An 11,236-nucleotide genomic window follows, 5' to 3' on the forward strand; every position below is an offset into this window, starting at 1 on the left:
AGTTGGATCTTCACACATATTTTTTCCATTGATTTTGCTCCATCTACATCAGGAGTGAAAGCAGCATAGCTACACCACTCTGGGGTGTGAATGTATAGCTTTGAGTGGTATAACTATGTTGATCTAAGTTTTAAGTGTTGAGCAGGTAAGAGTGAGGGGTTGAAAGAATTCTTAGGCTGTTGTGCCTTTGCCATGAAGACATCACAGTGGTGGGGGAAATGAGATAGATAGATAGATAGATAGATAGATAGATAGATAGATAGATAGATAGATAGATAGATGATATTGACCAAAGAATCCAGGCAGTGGATGACAGAATGCGTCACAATTTGGGAAAAAGTCTACAAATTCCAACACAGTAAGTTTGCTACTTCAGTTAAATATTGTTGGGAATTAATATAGAGGGGAAATTTAAGAACATAAATATGAATTGTAATCTGAACTCTTTTAAGATTTTTACTATCAGTTTAATCAAATGCCTGGTCAGAATTTTTCTCCCTTCTGGAAAATGCTGACATTTTCTTTAAAAAAACAAACAAAAAAATTATTTTTTTCAGCCAGTTGTGAACAATCAAACTTTTTCAGCTGAAAGCTGAAACTTTTAAGATGAAAAACATATTTTTAGTAGTAAACACACGTTCTTTAGGTGAAAAAAGCCAAATTTCCATAAAAAATATCAACAGACAATTTGCAATGAGCCTTAAACTTTAAAGAAGTTCTGTGGACATTGATACTGCCTTACTTCAAATGACTTCATTCTGTTGCAACCTTGTTTGCATTTCTGTTTCAAAGTGTAACAGCAATAGAACCTGGGTGTTGGTGGGCAGGACTGAATTTAGGATATCTGGAGCTAACTCCATGAGCTAAAGGCCACAACCCCCTTAGCTAAGGCTGTAGAGCAGACTTCTTAAGCTCTAAGATGGTCTCAGTTACTTTTGTAACCCACACCCAGGAGGACTGTGGGTTACAAAAGTGGTAATTACACACAGATGAAAATTAAAAGGGGAAAAAAGGCACAGAAAGGTCAAAGTGCTGGCCCAAGGTCAGAGAGCAGGCCAGTGACAGAGCCAAACATAGAACCTAAGTGTACTGATGGCCAACGAGCCACACAGCACAGACCTAAATTCACAGAAGTGAACACCACCACCCACGAGCTACCGATTCTCCAAGATCGTCGTGCCATGCTGATGGAAGCACAGCTGGTATTCGGTGCTGTAAATCAGTTTTTAATTGAGCAGCAGGCCATTGACGTGCTGCTGTGGTGGAATCATAACATACAAGCTGACATTTTGGATGCCGGGTGAGTCTATGGAGTGTAACCTCAGGGAGTGAGAATGAGGCTATGTTGGCATATTTTAGTACTTCAGTTTCATGCCCAAGTTGTCAGCTGGCTATTTCTCAGAATAGAGGGACCATTGTTAGCAGCGTTGGGTTTAGGTTGTAATTTGTTCCAGCCTTTATACTACATTTCATCAAGCCAATTCTTGGGTCAGATCCTCCGATGGTGAAAAATAACCAAGCAACAGTGGTAGAAATGCCAATTTACATTGGTACGATAATGCACTTGACAAATGGTCTGATTGTCAGGGGACAGGAGTATTCACCATGCCTGGTCATGGAACTGATGAGTGCAGTGCTCCTGTGACAGTCACATCATTAGATATTATTAAAGAATATCTTCAGCAGTTGAATATAGCTATAATGAAACGCAGAATAAATGATGACCATAGTCTTTATTCTTCCCTGCACAGGCAAGGCACAATGAACTGAGGAAGAATATGTCCAACCAAACCACAGTGACTGAGTTCCTTCTCCTGGGATTCTCTGATGTCCGAGAGCTGCAGATTTTACATGTTGTGGTGTTTCTGGTGATTTACCTGGCAACCTTAATTGGGAATCTTCTCATCATCACAGCTGTAGCTCTTGGCCCCCTTCTTCACACCCCCATGTATTTTTTCCTGATTAATATGTCCATCCTAGACCTTGGATCCATCTCTGCCATTGTCCCCAAATCCATGGCCAACTCCTTATTGAACACTAGGTCAATTTCCTATGCTGGATGCATTGCCCATGTCTTTCTCTTTGTCTTCTTTGCAGCAGCCAATATCACTTTACTCATTGTCATGGCGTATGACTGATATATTGCCATCTGCCAACCACTGGACTATGACAGAGTGATGAACAGGGATGCTTGTGTCCAAATGGCAGCCAGTGCCTGGATTACTGGTATGTCTACTCTGCCCTGCACACTGGGAACACCTTCAGGTTACCATTCTGCCAGTTGAATGTCATCAACCAGTTCTTCTGTGAAATCCCCCAGCTACTCAAACTCACTTGCTCTGATTCACACCTCAGTGAAGTTGGCATTCTTGGCTTTAGTGCATGCTTGATATTAAGCTGCTTTGCTTTAATAATTGTGTCATATGTTCACATCTTCATGACAGCGCTGAGAATCCCCTCTGAGCAGGGCCGACGTAGAGCCTTCTCCACGTGTTTCCCTCACCTCACTGTGGTCTCCTTGTTGTTTTGCACTGGAATCTTTCCCTATCTGAAACCTACCTCTAGCTCAGCATCAGGGATGGATCTTGTGATGGCTGTTCTGTATTCTGTAGTGCCTCCAACAATGAATCCAGTCATCTACAGCCTGAGGAACAAGGAGATCAAAGCTGCCCTGAGGAGGCTGAATATGTGGACATTATTTACCAGGAACAATATGTTTGTCTTTCTCCCATAACTGTCATTTTATTGTGTTTCATTATAGCTACATTTAACAGATAAAAATATTCTTTCCATGGGAAAATCACCTGCAATGTGTTTATGTAGTGGTTAAAGTACAGATGAATTCCACTGAAGTCAGTGGAGTTACTGTAGAATTAACCAGTGTAAATGAGGTCGGAACCTATCTATTAATCCATCTTAAGGATTTATATGGCTACCATCACTACATCGTCAGAGCACCATACACAGTAAATTAGTAGCTACTGCAAAGTCATTAGTCAACTTCATTTACTCTCTGGCACATCTCTTCTTTTTTGAGGGGGAGGAGTAATATTTATGTTTGGGATAAGAGAGGTTTTATTTGCTTGATTGCCTCTGTTTCTTGTTTTGTTTTGCTGGTTGGTCTGTTTTCTGTGAATTGCAGAGAGTGTGGTATGGTTGCTTAGACTCATGTGTCTTTTCCCCTCTTTCTTTATTGTTCTCTCCACGTACTGGGGGTGTGTCATGCCTTTCATGGGAGGGGGCTCAACTTCTGATTCCCATGTTGATCAAGAGATGAGAAATAATTTCTGTCAGTGTAGGGATTGCTGAGTTTCTGTTCAAATGATTATTTTAATGCTGATGGGATTTTAGTCTGTTAGTAGTGATGTGTCTGAGCACAGTTTTCTTTGCTCCTACTGTGCTAAATAAATTATACTTTGCAAAAGACCAGCTGGTCACTCAACTTACGGCTGGTCACAGCTCTGTGGGAAGAACTGCAGGACCCAAACCTAACCAGACTAGCTGAGAAATCATGGTTGGTGCACTCGGTGCTGTAGCCTGGGTCTCAGTATAGAAGTGAGAGAATCACGAGTTTCCACCCTATGAAATGTGTAGGCATGAAGCACAAAGCTGAAGATGTGCATTCAGAGAGACCAGAGAATGACAGAATCATAGGATTATAGGACTGGTAGGAACCACAAAAGGTCTTCTAGTCCAGTCCCGCTCTCAAAGCAGGACTCAGTATTATTTAGACCATCCCTGACAGGTGATAGATGCTACTAGGCCTGTAACCATAACAACTAGGATTTACTTTAAAGGGATCTGGATTTGGCCAAGGGTGTTTTATCCCACAAGGATACAAAGGTGACAAAATGTGCTCTGGATCACAGAAGTTGGCTGCTTATTGTTACTGTTATTATTACTGCCATAGTTGTGCATATAATATAAGTGAGATTAAAGGAGAGTGTGGTAGATAGATAGATAGATAGATAGATAGATAGATAGATAGATAGATAGATAGATGATCCATTTAAATTACTGTGCTTCAACTTCTTTCCTGACTACCAAATGCTGAGATCATGATTTCGCCACCTCCCTAGGTAACCCATCCCAGTGCTTCATCACCCTCCTAGTGAAAAAGTTTTTCCTAATAGCCAACCTAGACCTCCCTCACTGCAAGTTGAAACCATTACTCCTTGTTCTGTCATCTACTACCACTGAAAACAGTATAGATCCATTCCCTTTGGAACCTCCATTCAGGTAGCTGAAAGCAGCTATCAAATCCTCCCTCATTCTTCTATTATGCAGACTAAACAATGCCAGTTCCCTCAGCCTCTCCTCATAAATCATGTGCTCCAGCCCCATAATCATTTTTTATTGCCCTCTGCTGGACTCTTTCCATTTTCTCTACATACTTTTTGTAATGTGGGGCCCTAAACTGGACGCAGTACTCCAGATGAGGCCTCACAAATGCTGAGGAGAGGGGAACGATCACATCCCATGATCTGCTGGCAATGCCCCTACTTATACAGCCCAAAATGTTGTTAGCCTTCTTGTCCGAACACACAGTGATTATGAAGTTAAAACTCATCTCCTTTAAACATTCTGAACTAAAGGCACTGATCTAGAAAAAGCAGCTTGTTGACTTTAAACATGTGGGAAGTCCCATTGCAGGCTTAAAGATAAATTTATGAATGAGTACTTTTCTGGATTTGGGCATATGAATAAGATTGTCAACTGGGTCTAAGGTAATTAGACATGAAACTGCTGTAGACTTCCATTGGGTGTTCAACACTGAACTTCCTTGTGTCTTTTGATGAAACCCATCCCAATTCCTTCACATTCTCTGCTTCCTTGAACATTCATGTCTGCATTGGTGGAATATTCATGGAATGTAACCAAAAAGAGGCCATGACCTTACCTCAGTCAAAAGTATTTTAAAAGTAACATTACTATGCATACATATATGGGTTGCTGTATTCATTCAGTTCTTCAAATTAAAGTGGGTAGAAGCTCACTCAAGCATCTAGGAGACATAAATCAAGATGCATCTTTTGTATACTGCTATGCTATAATATATATTTCAGTAAATACCAATGTCCATTCATTGCCTACAAGGGCTAACTCCTGACTACACAAGAGTAACACCTCTCAAAGCTAGGCCTTATTTTAACATCATGTTACAGAGTTTCTGCTCTCGTCTAATAATTTACACCAGTGTAACTGGAATCTGCTGAGGCAGGTGATCTAACAACCGATGGCTCATTGACAGTGGAATTCTCTTCTTGTGCTACATCCCAATTCTTTTGACTTTAATGATGTGCTGTATGGCCCATGTATTTTTCCTAGATTAGAAGAGGCCTAAAGACATGGACCTACGCTTCCAAACTTACTTACCACTTTATAAATAGAGAGAAGTTAGTACTTTTTGATGGCTTCATGGTGGCCTTCAGATATGGACTGGGGATCCTTGTCCAATCCCTAGAAGATGTGTCCCTGCCACACAAACATCAACATCACTGGAATTATATTTGCACTGCTGTTTTCTGTTACTATAGAGATGTCCAAGTATGGAGAAGGGAATCCTCTGTCATATCTGGAAAGGGTCCCTCCAGGGCAGGGTAGAAGCACATTTCTAGGGAATGCAGAGTGGCAGAAAACTGCTCAGCTGCCTCCTGAGCTTCTAAATATACTACAGAAAAATCTCAGACTTCAGATCCCTGGGCGAATCATCTGGCCACTCAGGGTTAGGGCAATGCAAAGACAAGCGGAATACAAGGGGACAAGACAGAAATCTCTATTCATTAAGGCTACTGTATTCAAAGGGATGTAAGATATTTAATTCCCATTGACCAGTAAATATGAGTTGGGCACCTAATTCCATGAAGCCACTCTGGATATCCCAGTCACAGCTCACAGCTTGGATCAAGACTCCACTGAATCACTTGTGCCACATTCTACAGCCCTTTGTTTCTGCTCTAATTGCTCAGGATGCTGCTCAGAATGCTCAGGTCCAGCCACAGGACCAAGATCATTCCTGGTGCCTCTCCAATGAAATCAGCAGATTTGTACCCAAGATACATTGGGCCCATACTGTTGAGCTGTTTTCTACTCACTCCCCTGCTAATGCCCACTGAGGACAACCACAGCTCTGTGTCCCTGATGGTGAGAGGCAGCATCCTTCATAATCTTTAGCTCTGGAGTTAAAGCATTTACCCAGGAGGTAGGAGACTCAAATTCAATATCTTACGCTGCCTGGTGAAAGGGATTTGAACAATGGCTCTCCCCTACAAGGAACTGTGATGTTATCTGATTAAAATATGACCATGTAAATCATTGCTGCTACCACTGTTATATAATTGCAACAAATCTTATACAAAGTGTGTCAAGTAAGGTGTCAATAGAAACACTATGATTTGCTGAATATGATTATGCGATTAGTATGCATGTTTCATTTTTGCATCTGAAATTATGAGCTTTAGCTCTATTCCTGTATTTCAAATGTTTGCTTCTGGGTAGCACCCACAAGGTGTTTAGCGAGCACATTGTGAAAGAACTTTTCAAGTGAATGGCCCATTAAAGAACACTTAACTCACAATGGAAGATGGCTACCTACACTTAATGGACTTTCCTGCTATGACTAAGTGAAATCATGCATGGACATGAAAGCCTATGTAACTCCAAACACCTTCTTGTACCTGTAATTTTCCACAGTGAGAACAATGGGTTTCCCTTCACTTGAGCAAAGCTATAAAAGGTGCTGGAAACATCTCCATTTTGCCTTTTTCCTGCTCTAACCTCTGGTCTATGAACGTATACTGAGAGAATTCTATCCAAGGGACTGAGGACTGAAGAATCCAGAGACTTAACAAACCAGCAGTGTATCCCATCACTGCTACAAGCCTGAACCAAGAACTTTGCCATTAATGTATGAATGTATGTGAATGATTTCTTTAACCAATTTTAACCCTCATCTTTCTTTCTTTCTTTTCTTGCTCAGCCATTACATTATTTTTTCTCTTACTGCAGATAGCACTAATTTAAAAGGCTCACTGATCTGCAGATGCAATGCAACATGGCATTTAAAAATATTTAATTCACATTGGTTGTGGAGCAGATGTAAATTGGCTGTAGCTCCTTTGGACCCTATGGGCCCTGCTGACAGCTCAACAGAGTAGTGTTAATTGCCCACTTCATTTTAAGTGGTCTCCTACATGTATGATCCCACTCTGTGTAACAGTTAGGGCTGTTGATTAATGACAGTTAACTCGTGATTAACTCAAAAAAATTAATCACAATTAAAAATTAATCATGATTAATAACAGTTTTCATCACACTGTTAAACAGTAGAATACCAACTGAAATGTATTAAATATTTTTGAATATTTTTCTATATTTTCAAATATATTAATTTCACTTACAACACACAATACAAAGTGTACAGGGCTCACTTTATATTATTATTTTTAGTACAAATATTTGCACTGTAAAAATAACAAACAAAAGAAGTGTTTTTTCAGTCCACCTCATACAAGTACTGGAGTGCAATCTCTTTATCATGAAAGTGCAACTTACAAATGTTGATTTTTTTTGTTACATAACTTCATTCAAAAACAAAACAGTACAAAAATTTGGAGCCTACAAGTCCACTCAATCCTACTTCTCGTTCAGCCAATCACTAAGACAAACAAGTTTGTTCACATTTGCAGGAGATAATGCTGCCTTCTTCTTGTTTACAATGTCATCTGAAAGTGAGAACAGGTGTTCACATGGCAGTTTTGTAGCCAGCATTGCAAGGCATCTACATTACAGATATTCTAAACATTCATATGTCCCATCATGTTTCAGCCACCATTCCAGAGGACATGCTTCCATGCTGATGATGGGTACCCCCCAATAACGATCCAAAACAGTGCAGAGTGACATTTTCACCATCTGAGTTAGGTGACACCAGCAGAAAGTTGATTTTCTTTTTTGGTAGCTTGGGTTCTGTAGTTTCTGCATCAAAGTGTTACTCTTTAAGACTTCTGAAAGCATGCTCTCTCCTAGTTCTCAGGTTATGAAGGGCATCGGCCATAGGTTAGGTGCAGGCAGTCGGGCAGCCTCATCTGCCCCGAGGACTTCAGCAAAAGTCACAAATCCAATTCCAAACACCTAGGCATTGGTGCAGTATACAGGGAAGCTGAGGTACACACAGTATTAGTACAGAACAGTAAGACTCACATGCAACATAACAAGGGGAAAACCCCACTTAGTCACACAGCCTTTTCAACCTTTTAAAAGGGTATGATATATTTTGTACAAAGCATGCCTTGTGAGGTATCGTTTGAAAGCTCATAAAGTCATAGAACTGGAAGGGACCCCGAGAGCTCATCTAGTCCGGTCCCCCGCACTCGTGGCAGGACTAAGGATTATCTAGACTATCTCTGACAGGTGTTTGTTTAACCTGCTCTTAAAAATCTCCAATGATGGAGATGCCCCAACTTCCCTAGGAAATTTATTCCACCCTGAGAGTTAGGAAATTTTTCCTAATGTCCAACCTAAACATCCCTTGCTGCAATTTAAGTCCATTGCTTCTTGTCCTATCCTCAGAGGTTATGAAAAACAATTTTTCTTCCTGTTCTTTGTAACAATCTTTTACATACTTGAAAACTGTTATCATGTCCCCCTCAGTCTTCTCTTTTCCAGACAAAACAAACCCATTTTTTCCATCTTCCCTCATAGCTCATGTTTACTAGACCTTTAATCATTTTTGCTGCTCTTGTCTGGACTTTCTCCAATTTGTCCACTTCCTTCCTGAAATTTGGCACCCAGAACTGGACACAATACTCTAGATGAGGTCTAATCAGTGTGAAACAGAGTGGAAGAGTTACTTACCCATTACCATACCGATACCAGTCCCCAACCTCTCTCAATTCACTGGGTTTTGGAACCCATGTCCCTTGTCTAGCTACTGCTACTTAGTTGATGGTGAGGTTCTCTGTCATAAAACAGGTTCATAGTCCCTCATTCACATAATCAGGGTAAGAACAGAGAAACTGAGGATCCCACAGCTGTCAAAGTGACCATTTTAGGCTGCCTTGGGCTATGCTAGGAGGAGTGGGTGTTCCTATGCAAACAAGATCAGCCCCTGAAATTCTGTTCCACACTCGCCATAATTCACCACCAGATGTCAGGTAGAGCTCATCCTGACTTTGCTTACACAAACAAAAGCAGATTTTTTTTCTTTAGAAAAAACAGAAATTTCAATGAGAACTGATTTTTTGAAGAAATTTTCAAGGGGAAATATCAGATGAGTTTGCAAAATGAAAAGTTAAAAACAAAGGAATTGGAAAGTGTCAAGGAAAAAGCCAACATTTTTGAGTGAAATATTTAGTCAATAATTATCTTATTTTTGACATTTCAAAAGGTCAGTACTTTTGGCATTTTTGGTGTGTTGAAAATAAGATGACAGTGAAATAATAGAAAGAAGCCTATTTGTGTGTTCTTGTTATGAGCAGAGGTGTGAGTGTGTGTGTGGGTGCACATGCCTGTGTGCATGTGTAAAAGACTAGCTCTGGGTCTGGTAAGAAACAGGGAGAGACAAGAGCGAAAGGAAGAAAGCAAAGCAGCAGACTGTACGTACAGTGTGAACCTGAGAAGAGCCTACGACGAGGTTCTGGGTTTGTGGATGAACTAAGCTTGGATCTGTAAACTATGAAACTACTCCTTTTGTCTTTGGTTCCTTCTCCTACAGAGAGCAGGAATTTGTACATTCCTTGTAAATAAACAAGATTGCATCAAAGAAAGTACAAGATTTTATTGTCATTTTCTACCTCCAGCCGGAACAAGCTACCAGGCCCCAATCTCTGGCTATCCACTTGTGTCAAAAAGGGGCAACATATCCAAACTCATGTTACTGAGATCAATGCAGGGGTAAACAGGTGAAATCTAATGGTTTGTGATATACAGAAGGTCAGATCATAGGATCTTTTGGTCCATTTTGGGCTTAAACTCTAGGCATCTATGGCTTTACAGAGTAGCTCTCCACTATGTTGGCATCTGGTTCTAACAGATTTTAGCACATTGATTATTTCCCCCTAAAAGGTTGAACAGACACAAAAAGGAAACAACCATGGTGTCATAAAGACACTTGAAAAGCATAATTTGACATTGATAAGAGGAAGCCATTTCCCCATCTGGATTAACACCCACCAAAAATAACCCAGATATTCATCCAGGGTCATAAAATGCAATATATAAAGTACAGGAGGAAAAAGGCATACAACCATCAGCCAACTACTCTGTATTAATGAATTTATGGAAATTAATATCCTCAAAGAACGCACAAGAAACATGAATATGCAATTGTTTGCTTAATTGAGACTAAAAGCTTTATAATACAATGTAGAAAGCCCACGTTTTAGAAGAATGTTAACATTGATGAACCCACTAATTAATGAAAATGACACCTCAAAGGGCCTGATTCTCATTGGTTGGCCAAGCCTATGAAGGTCTCACAATCAACTCGACAGCATTTCTCTATCTGTCTGTCTATATACTCTGAAAACTTTTGAATAGCACATCTGATCAGTTCCAAAATTTCAGGGACTATTTTAGGAATCAAAGGCAGATATAGAACCACTGCTATGGGGGAAGGATGGAGGCCCTGGTATTGGAGGAGGGCAGGATGAAGGGCACAAAGAACTTCTGGTGGAGGGGAGATTGGTGGAACTCCAGGGAGGAAGGCTAAAAACACATCTATTTGTGTAACTATTCACACAAATTATTACCAATTACTTCATCTCTACTTAAGGTAATTCTCTCTACTTAAGCTCAGGAAAATATATAAAAAATGTAGTCATAAGAGCTAGAGAAAATATGGAGGTATAGCGATGCCCTAAGGTTATCAGACTGAAATATTACAATGTTACGAGAAAATAAATAGATCTTTCAAAATTACTAAAGTTAGGCCACCTTTCAAACTCATAGCTATAGTACAAAGTTGGTTATTGACTCAAGGAAGGATCGATTCACCATTATTGCTAGTAGCCAGATCTGTGAGGGCTCATGTTTGGAGAAGGACAGATCCACCAACATTAGTACCATGGAAAAATAAAGTATGGGAAATCCTTCCAATGAAGAAAATGGCAGAGATCTCTAGCTCAGGGTCAAGTAGAATGCATAAGGAATTAATACTATGTTTGGCAGCTGAACATCACGAATAAAAGCTTCATGCGAATAGGCTCACCAATGCAATTTTTCCCCATGTCACATA

General features: G+C 40.2%; 1 pseudogene; it reads left to right on the forward strand.

The window, feature by feature from the left end:
- Nucleotides 1-1,778: 1,778 nt before the first annotated feature.
- Nucleotides 1,779-2,734, forward strand: LOC115638413 (annotated as a pseudogene).
- Nucleotides 2,735-11,236: the final 8,502 nt, after the last annotated feature.

Source organism: Gopherus evgoodei, chromosome 21 (assembly GCF_007399415.2).
Source record: "Gopherus evgoodei ecotype Sinaloan lineage chromosome 21, rGopEvg1_v1.p, whole genome shotgun sequence".
NCBI classification, from domain to species: Eukaryota; Metazoa; Chordata; order Testudines; family Testudinidae; genus Gopherus; species Gopherus evgoodei.